The sequence below is a fragment of the Tachypleus tridentatus genome, chromosome 5 (genome assembly GCF_004210375.1).
Source record: "Tachypleus tridentatus isolate NWPU-2018 chromosome 5, ASM421037v1, whole genome shotgun sequence".
NCBI classification, from domain to species: Eukaryota; Metazoa; Arthropoda; class Merostomata; order Xiphosura; family Limulidae; genus Tachypleus; species Tachypleus tridentatus.
Window position 1 is genome coordinate 41,831,238 of NC_134829.1, and position 13,791 is coordinate 41,845,028.

Sequence of the window (13,791 nt, forward strand, 5' to 3'; positions counted from 1 at the left end):
CAGATATTGAGGGATTAAGTGTTAAGAGTAAGGGTTATTCATTTTCTGCATAACACATTATATATGATAGAGAAATATTCTGTTACTCAAACCGAATCCTTCCTGTTCTTTGACATCACAAAATTTTTGCAAGTGCCTCCATTCAACTCTTCTTCATTACCTTGTAAATACTTTTAAGCCTGATAGGGATTTTCTGCATATCTAACATGAATCTGTCATGCCATAAGAATCACACTCTTTCCGAGGATGAAGAAATGGTCCATTATTATGCTTCGTAGAATTTCCAAGCTCACAACACAGGTTTCCTAACATGGAAATAAATGGAAACTCCATCATATGTAACACCTCATGTAACACCTGCTTCATCAAGAAAATATAATGTTGTTCTAACAAGTTTGCTTAAAACTTTACTGTATGCTTTTTTGAAGAATAATAAGTAAGAAACAGTTGTCTTCCAGTTCTATAACAAACTAAGAATTAGAAAGCCGAGTGCTTCCGAAGCAAGCTCCTCGTGTTGTTCAAACACAGTTCCACCATAATTTAGAAAACCAACAATATCTCGCTTAGTTTGCATTCGAAAACCTATGAAATCGGTAACTGAGGTATACTTTTTAAATATATGGTTTTAATATGAGTTCGTTTTTAAACTTCAAAACATTATCCAAAAACAATTCTCTCATCCTTTACAAAAGTACTCTAAATACGTAGTAGTGAAAAATGAGATAGTCGAAACATTTGAAGCAGAAATATGTAAGTATTTAGATAATAAAAATAAATAATTACAGGACTCTCTAATGCAGTGGTTCTTAACCTTTTTCAGTGTTTGCACCCCTTTCAAATCAGTAATCATTTCTCGCACCCCTGGAAACTTAAATATAGAAAAAGCTAAAAATACAAAGTTGATGTAATCAAAATTTTTTTTAATCTTCATACATACAGCATACCTTTTTTCAAGACAAAAATTCAGGGTACATAATGAAAAATTAATTTCAATGTTTCTTCTTAGGAGAAATATAAAGCATACTCTTATGTAAAAATATAGATTTGCTTTAATTATTCATGGACATCCTCGCACCCCTTGGGAATCATCTTCGCACCCCCTAGGGGTGCGGGCACCCCCCTGCTCTAATGGTTTGTGAAAAAGTCTACCATTTCGCTTCATTTTTCTATTTCTCAGAGTATCCTCTATCAAAAGTCCCACGATACCAAAAAAAGTACTTTTGGTGACCACACACCGATTTTCATTTAAACTTTGGTCTTTCATCTTTATAAAATCTCCCATGTTGGACATATTTTTATATTTTGCCTTCTTAAGTGTTCTGTCATTAATTTAATGTTATTTCGAAGTAACTAATTTGTAGAGGAATAAATTACTGGACGATTTAGAGGACACTGTTAAGAATCGCTTCCTTCATTGCTGGAACGTGTTCTTCACAAATCTTAAAATAGGTATGCACCAACACTCTAAGGCTCCGGCACGACCAGGTGGTTAAGGCACTCGATTCGTAATCTGAGGGTTGCGGGTTCGAATCACCGTCACACCAAACATGCTCGTCCTTTCAACCGTGGGGGCGTTATGTAGCGACAGTCAATACCACTATTCGTTGGTAAAATAGTAGCCCAAGAGTTGACGGTGGGTGGTGATGACTAGCTGACTTCCTCTTATCTTGCACTGTTACATTAGGGATAGCTACAAGAATAGTAAGTTATTTTGATATTGTTATATACTAGTCTAAATTATTTCGGAAAGTGTTCATATAAGTTATAATAATTATTCATCACAAATATTTCAAAGATAGTATTCGTGATATGCCTTGCAAGCGATACTTACATACTAACGCACCTCATAGATTTAGTTTCACTTATTCAAGCCTATCTCCTTAGACAGCAGGCAAAATCTGAAGCAAGCTTGTTTGTTTGTTTTGGAATTTCGCACAAAGCTACTCGAGGGCTATCTGTGCTAGCCGTCCCTAATTTAGTAGTGTAAGACTAGAGGGAAGGCAGCTAGTCATCACCACCCACCGCCAACTCTTGGGCTACTCTTTTACCAACGAAAAGTGGGATTGACCGTCACATTATAACGCCCCCACGGCTGGGAGGGCGAGCATGTTTTGGCACGACTCGGGCGCGAACCCGCGACCCTCAGATTATGAAGTGCACGCCTTAACGCGCTAGGCCATGCCAGGCCCCTGAAGCAAGCTAAGCCACAGTAACCTAAGTCATGAATTTTATGTTGTTCTTGGTGACGAGAAACCCCTTGAAATAAAAACGTATCTCAGCGCGGCTAACTGAAGATGACCTAGGAAGGTCAAAACGTCGTTCTCTGCTTATGCGTGTTTTTCTAATAGCAAAGCCACATCAGGCTATCTGCTGAGCCCACCGAAGAGAATCGAACCCCTGCTTTTAACGTTGTGAATACGAAGACTTGCCGCTGTACTATCAACAAAAGCCGTTCTGAGAAACATTTTTATTTATGTTGTTATTTAGGTATGTTAACCGTTCCCCGAAGAAGTTGGCTTTGACTTTCGTGTTTTTGTATTTGTAATGTTATCGTAACGTTGTATGTAGAATAACAGACATTATTAAGTTTCTTTATCTAGTGACTTTTATCGTTCACAGATAACGAAGATGTTCCTTCTGTTGTAATGCGTCAGGTAAGCTTACTGCGTATTTTCATCGTAGACTATATCAGTATGATGTGATACACCCTTGATATGTCATACACAACTGAATAATGATGATAGCAAATATTTCTGTCTAGTATTTAGTCACTTTGGTAAAACGACTTTCCATATCATCCCATATTTACAAATACACGAGAGCTTTTCATTCGTGTTTACCATTGCATATTTGATTGTTACTCTAAGCTATGTATATATCTACGTATATTTCACTTATTAAAAACAAGTATGAAACGTAACTAGCACATACTAAAGCCAGTGTCCTTTTTACTGTAGGGCTGTTGTAAGTGTTTCTGAAGCAGCAGTTAGCCCCAAGACTAGATGATGTTCTTAGTATCTGGGACCATCTGGCTTTATAAACCACATCAAAGGCTTTGAATTATTTGGTTTCAGTTAAAACGTAGACACGTATATAATATCAAATATTGACTCCATTACTATGTATTAATTGACTCCAGCAAAACGTTATCATTAAGTTAACTTTATTTGGCTGTATATTGTTCATGTGTTGTGTTTTTCTCACTGTGTTACCTGCTACTATTGTGTCTTTTCATTGTCAGTAAGTTTGGATTATAAACCAATTTGTGGCAATCTCAAACCCTGACTCTCTTTTCTGTTTCTTTCTCTGTATGTTGCCTAATAGTGTTGTACTTTTAGGTTATCAAAGGTTTGAGATTATACACTTAACTGTGGCAATCACATTTCTCATTATGTCTTCTACACATATGTTTGATGAAGAACAAATAAAAGATACACTAGCGATGCGATAAACTCTGTAGATTAAAAATATTGTCAGTGATAATTATTTGTTTCACAGTTAAATTGAAAATATACAAGTAAATGTGTTTAAAAAAATTGTTTTTGGTTTTCTTTTGTTAATTAATTAATTCTTCTATATCGAAGCTAGAAAGCATGCACCAGATTAACTGATTTTACTGACATCTGGATAGTGATTATAAGGTAGCAGTGAGTAAAAATAATTCAGTATAACGTGTTTTGCAGAAAATTGAGGACTTAAAATAAAAGCGATTTTACGTTTTAAAAACTAAAACATGAGTTTAATATTTATTTTTCATTGCTGGAATTGCTTTTGAAGATATAAAATAAACAATTTGCTTTAATTAACTATCAACATCCGGTTATTGAATATGAAGGAGCTAGAACAATAAATGTGCTTGAACAACTACTCAAAGAAGAAATGTAAGATATTCTCTGTAATTAAAAGGTGTTAGAATGGTGTAAACGTGATGGACGCTTTCAGTTTGTACTCTTTTGTTGGTCTTCTAGAGCTGCCAAATTAAAGATGAAAATCGTTTCCTGTTCTGTCATAATTCGGTTTTTCAAGTTGATTTTGAGGTAAGCCGTCACAAGCTGATGGCTCTTTGGTCATATTGCAATCCAACCTTGTAAACTTCAGTGGTGCTTGACTAATGTATTTGACCTACTGGAAGTCTCCTATTATCACGGTGTTAATTTTAGTTGGTACTTTTCTGCGATTTTCCTGTAGGACGTTTTACAGGTTAATATCCTCTTCACCTTTGTAAGTTATTGCTGGTGCATACACTAAAATGGGAAACTGAAGGGTTTAGCCGTCAAACTATCATATATCCAGGTTCTTGATGACTCCAGTTGTTTTCGTGTTTGTTTGTTTTCAGGTTACATAAACTAATGGCTTTTGTTTTTACGGTTTCAGACATGCTTTATACTGATTGTGTAGTTTGACGCCTGATTCTCCATTTCTTGGAGCATCCTTGTACCAACGTGAATGATGTATAGTAGATGAAACGAAGTAGTCTTCGAATTAATACTCTCAGCTAAAGGAGCCAATACAATACTTGGGTTTATACACTATCTGGTATGCCTCATATCTATAACATTCAGCAACTTAAGAGTCTCAGATGCAGAAGATATAATGACACTTATCCATCTTCTTGGAGTCACCATCTCTGATGGAATACAATTGAGCATAGTGGGATCACAGATCCTTTTCGTACTAATATGATATCAGAATTTTCTTTCTCATTGATACAATGACCCACAATACCAAAGAAACACCCCATGTTATGTCAATAAAACATGAACTTCTTTACGTTCACAAAACTATGTTTCAGCCTTATGAAAATTAGCTGAGAACTAATTATCAGAGGTATACATATTTTATAAAAATGAAAACCTGAAAAGTTGACCCGTCCATGATTGTTGTTTTTACAAATTACATACAGTAATCTGTTCTTCCTGTAAAGTGTTTGTGGAAAAGAAAATGCAACTGACTGACGAAGGTTCTAATTCCTAATGATACACTCAAAGAACTCTAGAATTTCATAATAATAGCAGCTAATACATGGAATGTCTTATGAAATGGAGAGAAGCAGAACTCCAACTGAAAATAATGTCTAAAATACTTAAAACCCTAATCCAAATGGAATGGCAGTATTTAAAGTGTATTTAACCGGTAACTGTGATAATTATGTATTTACGAAATTGTTGATAGGTTAGGTTGCCTTGGAAATATTTTAAGCTCAAGTGGAACTGACCGCAAATGTTTATTTCACAATGAACGAAGATGTTCGTAAACTGCAAAGCAAGTCATCAGTATGTAAGCACTGAAGTCCAAAGTGAGCTGATAAAAAGACTCTCAAAAGGGAAAGTGTTTGTATTGAATTTCGGGCAAAGCTACTCGATGGCTATCTGCGCTAGTCGTTCCTAATTTAGCAGTGTAAGACTAGAGGGAAGGCAGCTAGTCATCACCACCCACCGTCAACTCTTGGGCTACTCTTTTACCAACAAATAGTGAGATTGACAAGCACATTATAACGCCCTCACGGCTGAAAGGGCGAGCATGTTTAGTGCGACCGGGATTTGAACCTGCAATCTTCGGATTACGAGTCGAACCCCTTAACATGTTTGGCCATGCTGGGTCTCTTTCAAGAGGGAAAGTTTGGAAAATTTACCTACAACTGACCTTCTCCCCAAGTACCGCTGTGTCTACGGACTTGCAACGATATAAAATGGGTTTCGATCACAGATAGCCAGCTCATCGTGCAATTGTATGCTTAACTACAAATAAACTAGTTAATTATATGAAGTATTATTCTTTAATGGCAGATATACTCCTGAAATAAGACACTAAAGGTAACAATTGGAAATTAGTTTTAAGAACAGTAAACACCGAAAGAATGGAGGTCACTGTTGGAAAACACTCCGTTTTATCAATTAACATTTAGAAGGTCAAGGGCTCTACTCCATCAGAAGTCATTCTTGCAGAATTTACAAAACATTAGAAGATTACCAAGAAGGAATACGAAAAAGAGAGGACATACACGTGACTGTTATTCCTTTAACTTTCATTGTATGATGCTGCAAGTGATTTTAACTTGTACTACTTTTAACGGAATTAATTAGCAGAAGGGCTAATTTGGACTGATTTGTCAATATCACTAAATGCGGTTTGTTTTGTTTGTTTGTGTTACATGAGGGCTATCTGCGCTAGCCGTCTCTAATTTAGCAATGAAAAACTAGAGGGAAAGTAAACAGTTATTACTACCTACTGCCAACTCTTAGGCTACTCTTTTACCAACGAATAGTGGGATTAACCGTCACATTATAACGCTCCCACGGCTGAAAGGGTGAGCATGTTTGGTGTGACGGGGATTCAAACCCGCGACCCTCAGAAAAACAAAACAAACAAACAATTGTCTACAGCGACATCGCACTGGCCATGATTTAATTGATCTAGAAATTGGGTTCTCCTTATTTTCACCAATGCGATAACCAGTTATGTGGACAGTACATGCGCTTGAAAGAAATTGAATATTGCTTTTGTATGTATGATGGTGAGCTGTTTTAGTCTAGAACAGACTATTATTCAGACTAAATCAACAAAATCATACCTCTTCTTCGTAATCTGAATGTGTTGCCCGACGTTTCATGCACTCGGTGGGAGAGAGGAGCGTTTATGTAAAGGACGCTAAAATCCAGAGTTTGATTCCCCTGTGGAAATTACAAAAATACCAACCGTGGCTTTTTTAAACACGACTTGTTGTTGTTTCTGCTAAATAAATATTGATTTTATTTTGTATAACATTGCATCCATCCTCTTTTCTTCACTTTAGTCACATCAAATTTTCAGTTTTAACTCCATGTTACATATCCTGACCATTCGAATGTCCAGATTTGTTACAAAAGCAAATTAATGCAAAAGCTTACATTCAAAGTAGAAAAGACACATTTTTCACTTTCGTATCAAATATGTGTGCTAAGAATAACCTATAATTAAACACCTTGAAGAGGTCCTACCATTTTATCGTGATGGATTGGCTTCAGTTGGCCAATCAAAGTTATTCCTAAGGATGTTAAACACTTTGCAATAGTCCTACCATTTCTTCGTGATGGACTGACTTCAGTTGGCTAATCAAAGTTATTCCTAAGGATGTTAAACACTTTGCAATAGTCCTACCATTTCTTCATGATGGACTGACTTCAGTTGGCTAATCAAAGTTATTCCTAAGGATGTTAAACACTTTGCAATAGTCCTACCATTTTATCGTGATGGACTGACTTCAGTTGGCCAATCAAAACTTTTCTAAGGATTTCTTTTTAACTTACAATTATATTTTAACTTCGTAATTTTTAATTCATGACGTCTTGTTGCACCTAATGGACAAATGAAAAAAAATTCTAGTACTTACATTTATTTATCAACTTTGAAATGGAATTTCTGTAACTGTCTACATCTTTTTTGTTTATTGTTTACCCACATGAACTTACATAGGTGAGTTTTCAATTGCACAATATAAAAACTCTTGTAATCTACAGTGGTAACTATTCATAAATACAAGATTTAAATATTCAGTTGAATTGCCATAATAGAAACAAACACAAATATAAACAGACAAGACTATTTATATATAGCTGTATGTCTACGGATTTACAACGCTAAAATCAGGGGTTTGATTCCCCTCGGTGGACTCAGCAGATAGCCTGATGTAGCTTTGCCAAAAGGGAAAAAAAACAAAACAAAAACAGACACACACTATTTATACTACAGCGACAAAACAGAAGAAGTAACAAAATGTTTCAAATAGTAAAATAGGCTTAATTAATATTTGAAATAATTAGCAAAACGATATTTAAAAAAATTAATATATCATTGCATTGTTTCATACCGTGTTATTTGTCAATTAAGATTTTGTACCACCTCTCTTGACAGAAGTACCGGACAGGTGGTTAAGGCATTTGACTCATAATCTGAGAATCGCGATTTCGAATCCCTGTAACACCAAACATGCTCGCCCTTTCAACCGTGGAGGCGTTATAATGTGACAGTCAATCCTACTATTCGTTGGTAGAAGAGTAGCCCAAGAGTTGGCGGTGGGTGGTGAGTACTTTTCCTCTAGTTTTACATCGCAAAATTAGGGAACGGCTAGCGCAGATAGCCCTCGTGTAGCTTTTCACGAAATTCAAAACAAACCAATTAACGACAGAAACTGAATAACTTTTGACAAGTAAGGTTATACAATTATTGCAAACCGTCTCCACATTTGACAATTTTAAAACCGGAAAATATAAAATTCATTTTTTCTTATATGCACATTAGTGATGGGTCGTCTATCATTAAAATACTTCTAATTTCTCACGAATTTTACCATATCAATAAAGACAAATCTTTAACAATTTGTTAAATCGTGTTAAATCAACTTTTGACAAGCCTTGAAAACGACAAACTGCAGTCCATAAAGCAGTTGTGGTGAATCAGAGAATTCGTTAAGTATCTTCGTCACAGATTACATTTTAAATTTCTCCTTTGGTGAAAAGAAATTTGTAATATAATCGTTGAACAGTTGGTCTTTACGCGCACGGCCATAATATTATTTACACATCTAAATTAATTTGTCTGCTGGTGGGAGCGCAATATATCTACAAACTTAGAACGCTAAAGTTCGGGAGTCGAATTTTCATATCGAGAAATGTAACGAATCAAATAATACACTAACCCATTACGTTATAAATCCACACCAATCATGCTCGCCCTTTCAGCCATGGGTACGTTTATAATGTGACGGTCAATCCTACTATTCGTTGGTAAAAAGAGTAGCCCAAGAGTTGGCGGTGGGTAGTGATGACTAGGTGCCTTCCCTCTAGTCTTACACTGCTAAATTAGGGACGGCTAGCGCAAATAGCCCTCGTGTAGCTTTGCGCGAAATTCAAAAACAAACGTTATAAATCCTATTTACAATTTTACCTTTAAGTGAAGGCAAAATAAATATGTAATACAACCATTAATGACAAGAGCTTTGACAAAGACAAATCTGCTGTAACTTCCGCTTATGACTTGCAGTGGCACAGTGAAATGTCTTTGGACTCGTACTGATAGAAACTTTCGTGTGAGCGTGTACTGTTAATAGTGGTGTGCGGTATGCTAGTTCAGACATAATGGTAACAGGTAAGTACAAATACACTGAGAAAAACACAAAAACTTACACTTCTCGTACAATCGCCGTGATGAAATAATAATCAGTGATGTCGAGAAACCCACTTGTTGAGAAATTTATACGTAAAAACGGCTCGTTTGGGTTGAGAAAATATTTTACATAGAAGAGCGAACAACGTTTCGAACTTCTTCGGTCATCGTCAGGTTCACAAAGGGTGATAGAAACTTTGTTTCGATATCCGTGATGGGAAGAGGGCAGATAGTCCTTTGTGTAGCTTTGCGCTTAACAACAAATAATGACTTACGGTTAACATTATATACAGCCTTCCCGAAATAAACTACTTTTACAATTTGGTGTTCGTTTAGTCACTTTAGTGTTAATCAACTTCATCTACACCAAGTAAAATTTGTTTTCATCAAATATGTTGGCCTGGAAGACGTTTATGTTTCTCTTGCATTAATATTACGCTATAGGCATACAACTTGAGTTTGATTCTGAGTGTGCAAACTTGTTTTATTTCTTTCTACAGGTATGAATTCTAGTTTGGTCTAAACTTTTTCATTACAGATTTTTACGGTTTAAAACTATTTGAACAGTAAATTGTTGAACCAAGTAATATTACACGTTTAATTATATGAAATGCTCAAAAGGTAATTGGGAAACTAAAACTTCTGACGTGATAATAAAAACGTAGAACTTACTAGAACTACCCACTCCTTCACCTAATAACACAAGAATAGCTTCCCGAAGTTCAACAAATCGAACGCTATCCAACGTCAAATGATCGGAGTGTTTTTGGAATTCATCCTCGCTTGAAGACATAGCTAGGAAAAGTAATTACAAATGGAGTCTACCCTGCATTATTATCTCAAGACTAAAATATTAATGTACATAATTTCACAGTACCTTCAGCGTGCCAGCCAAATAATGTTATAGTAAAAGTACGAAACGTAGCATGAAGGTGTTTTGAGTTTTATCCTAAGCCTACTGATAATCGAACTTTTAGAAGTAAAGAATTATATATCCAGTCTTAGTTGTAGATCATTTTTCAAAATTAATATTAGGCTTATAAATCTTAGTTGTTAGGCCTACAATTTAATATCTGTTTGTGTGAGTTTTACCTATAGCTAACCTAGTTTATACCCACATCATTTTAACAGTTCATCGAAGTGTGGAATAGCTCTGTCAATTCATTTTTCATCAGCCTATTACTATTTGTCACAATGGTCAGGGATATTAAAAACATGACTTTATTAACATATTTTAATCGTACCTTCCAAAAAACAGTAGGTATGTTAACATTAATTATATTAATTAATCAACGCTATTTCATTATTGTCGTCACAACTAATCACGTGCACATCGAATAAGTTAATGAGCAAGGTCACATCAGTTTTTCACATTTTAAAAATTTCTCTATAAAAATTGGTTTTTATAGATACTTCGGGAAATGTAGGACATCTAAATGGCAAATAAATTGAGGTTACCACATCTCCCCAACTTCGGATGAGAATTGTGGGAAAGAAAAAAAATTCAATTCGAAAAAAATCGTTGCAAAATATCAAGTAGGTGCGAATCGTAAGTAGTTAAAAAAAACCAATAAATACTGAGCCTGTTATTATTTGCTGAGACATTACATCAGGAGACTGATACTGTTGACATAGCTACCACCTTCAAATACGCTAAAGAACGCGTTTCTGTTCCTTTATTAAATCCTGAAACAGATACACTCATTAGAACACAGAGGTGCCACTGATATAGCAAGTTTTTTTTTTTTTTTTTCAGTACTGGCTGCACTTGGAATTTGGTGACAACAGGAGCACTTTTTTTTTATACAAGTGTCACAGGTTTTGGCTTACAAAATATGGTTATTTTACATTAAATACGTGGCTAATTTAATGTATTTTTGTATGTGGATCGTTTTAACGATTTTTTTTTCTCTTCTGACCTGTGGCCTGGCATGGCCAGGCGCGTAAGGCGTGCGACTCGTAATCCGAGAGTCGCGGGTTCGCGCCCGCGTCGCGCTAAACATGCTCGCCCTCCCAGCCGTGGGAGTGTATAATGTTACGGTCAATCTCACTATTCGTTGGTAAAAGAGTAGCCCAAGAGTTGGCGCTGGGTGGTGATGACTAGCTGCCTTCCCTCTAGTCTTACACTGCTAAATTAGGGACGGCTAGCACAGATAGCCCTCGAGTAGCTTTGTGCGAAATTCCAAAACAAACAAATCTTCTGACCTATACGTTTTAGAACTACGTCAATAGTTTATCGTGATCTTCATGTTGGATTGTTTGTTTGAAATTAAGCACAATGCTACACAATAGGCTATTTGTGCTCTGCTTACCAAGAGCATCGAAACCCTATTTTAGTAGTGTGAGTCCACAGACATACCACTGTGCCACTGGGGGCTTCATGTTGGAGAAAAGGCATTTTGATTTGTAGATTATATTCAGAAAAATTTGCATTTTTATCATATGGTCAACATACCACTAATAAATTACTTAGCATCTTCAAACTATATAAAAAAGTATTTTCTAAATGTACCCAGTAGTGAGTTTTAATTAGAATTGCAACTGTTACTTGAGGACAATCCTAAATTTTCTTATAAACTCAGTGTATAATAATAAATTGGCAAAACAATGATTTATAATGGTAATGAAGTGATTTATATTTGGGGAATATATTACATACTTTGACATAACACTAGTTTCTTAAAACATGCAGTATGTTACCCTCAAAATAAACCCCCTCATTATGCTTCTAAATAATTGTTTGCCAGTTTATTAACATATTAGCAGAATATGCTTCCAAAACTCGAGAATCTTGTTAAATGGCACATTACACTTAAAATTTTCCATCTTTATTTCTTGTATTGAATTTCAAATTTTATTTGACCTCAGTATTTCATTGTGAGTAATGTATTCCCTTTTATTTATTAATAACTAGCAGCAAATGTATTTTTCTAAAAATTAATGTTTATTTAAACCTTACATATGCATTCAAATTTTTTATATGTCTATAACTTCTGGTTAAGTCAAGGTATCTACATATATATAACAGAATAAAATTAGATTATCTATCTAATTCAATATATTGTTCTGATTATGAATGTGCAATTTTATAGAATAATAGTTAGAGTATGTTGATTCTTCAGTAGTACCCTCACTGTTATTGATATTTTCAGCAGTAATCCCAAATTTTTTGAAGGCTTTTAAATATGTTTTGCTTATTACTTACTACATATCTGCATTATACCTTTGAATTTGAGTCTAAGTTGTCAAAAACAATGTATAGCATGTAGTACACAAATATTTTTGACATCTTTAAAGTTCAAGTATGTTATTTAGAAGTTGTTCCATCATGTGAGAATAGTTTTATGTGTAGCTAAAGCTTCACAATGGATTCTCTGTATTCTATTCACAGTGGAAACCAAATTTCATGCTTTTGGGTTATAAGTCTTTATGCTTAACAATGGGCCACCAGGAAATACCAAATGAAGAAATTAATAAAACAATGTTTAATTTAGTAGGATGCAAATCAGTTTGCAGGTGTACGATTGTTATATAATGGTCATACTCTCTAACATAAAATGAGAAAAAAACTAAAACATATTTAAATTGAACAGTTCCTCTTGAAATATCATTTTACTGTGTTTGTTTTAGAGTACAACACATAAGGCATCTACTATGTCCACTGCAGGAACTGAACCCTGGAATTTAGTATTGCAAGTCTGTAAACTTACCACAGTTCCACCAGGGTTGGAACTCTGATGTCTGACTGTGAAAACAGTTTACTAACAAATTGCACCAATGTAAATCATCCATATATAGTTGTGACATCTTGACATTTTTTGTTATCAGTTATTTTACCTACAGTTTTTTCTTGTGTTCCAAATGGACTTGATTCAAAATGCTAATTGTTTTTATTTATGACAAAGATGAAAAACTTAATAGAATCAATTTCGAATGATTACAAGCCTACTGAGAAGGCAATAATTCAAACTTATGAAAACAACTGTTAGTGGTGTGGAACGAGCCATTGTGAGTCTGTCCCTCTGGAGAACCCTTACATCAAATCTGTATGACCACTATTCTCAGATAGTTAACTGAAAGTAAACACCGTACATGAGCCATTTAGTTATGCAAGATATAAGCTGAGAGTAAAAAAAGGTGAATTACAGTTTTGAAAACTTGACTGGTTAAAACTATATCTAATTAAATTAACAACTGCAATTTTTAGAATACTGCTTTCTACATAAACCTAACAAGAAATAATTGATAAAAGATTAATTTTTCATTGTTGCATGCACTATGTGGCTTCAGAATTAAAAATATAGAATAGACAGAAAATGCTACACACTTGCAAAAAAAAGAAACGATTTTTCAGTTCATAACTTCAAAGTTCTGTGGTTTGGTTTGAATTTTGCACAAAGCTACTCGAATGCTATCTGCGCTAGCTGTCCCTAATTTAACAGTGTAAGACCAGAGGGAAGGCAACTAGTCATCGCCATCAACTCTTGGGCTACTCTTTTATCAACGAAAAGTGGGATTCACCGTCACATTATAACACCCCCACGGCTGAAAGGGCAAGCATGTTTGGTGTGACGTGGATTCAAACCCGCAACCCTCAGATTACAAGTTGAGTGCCTTAACCACCGTTTTAGAAGTATATATTACTATTTT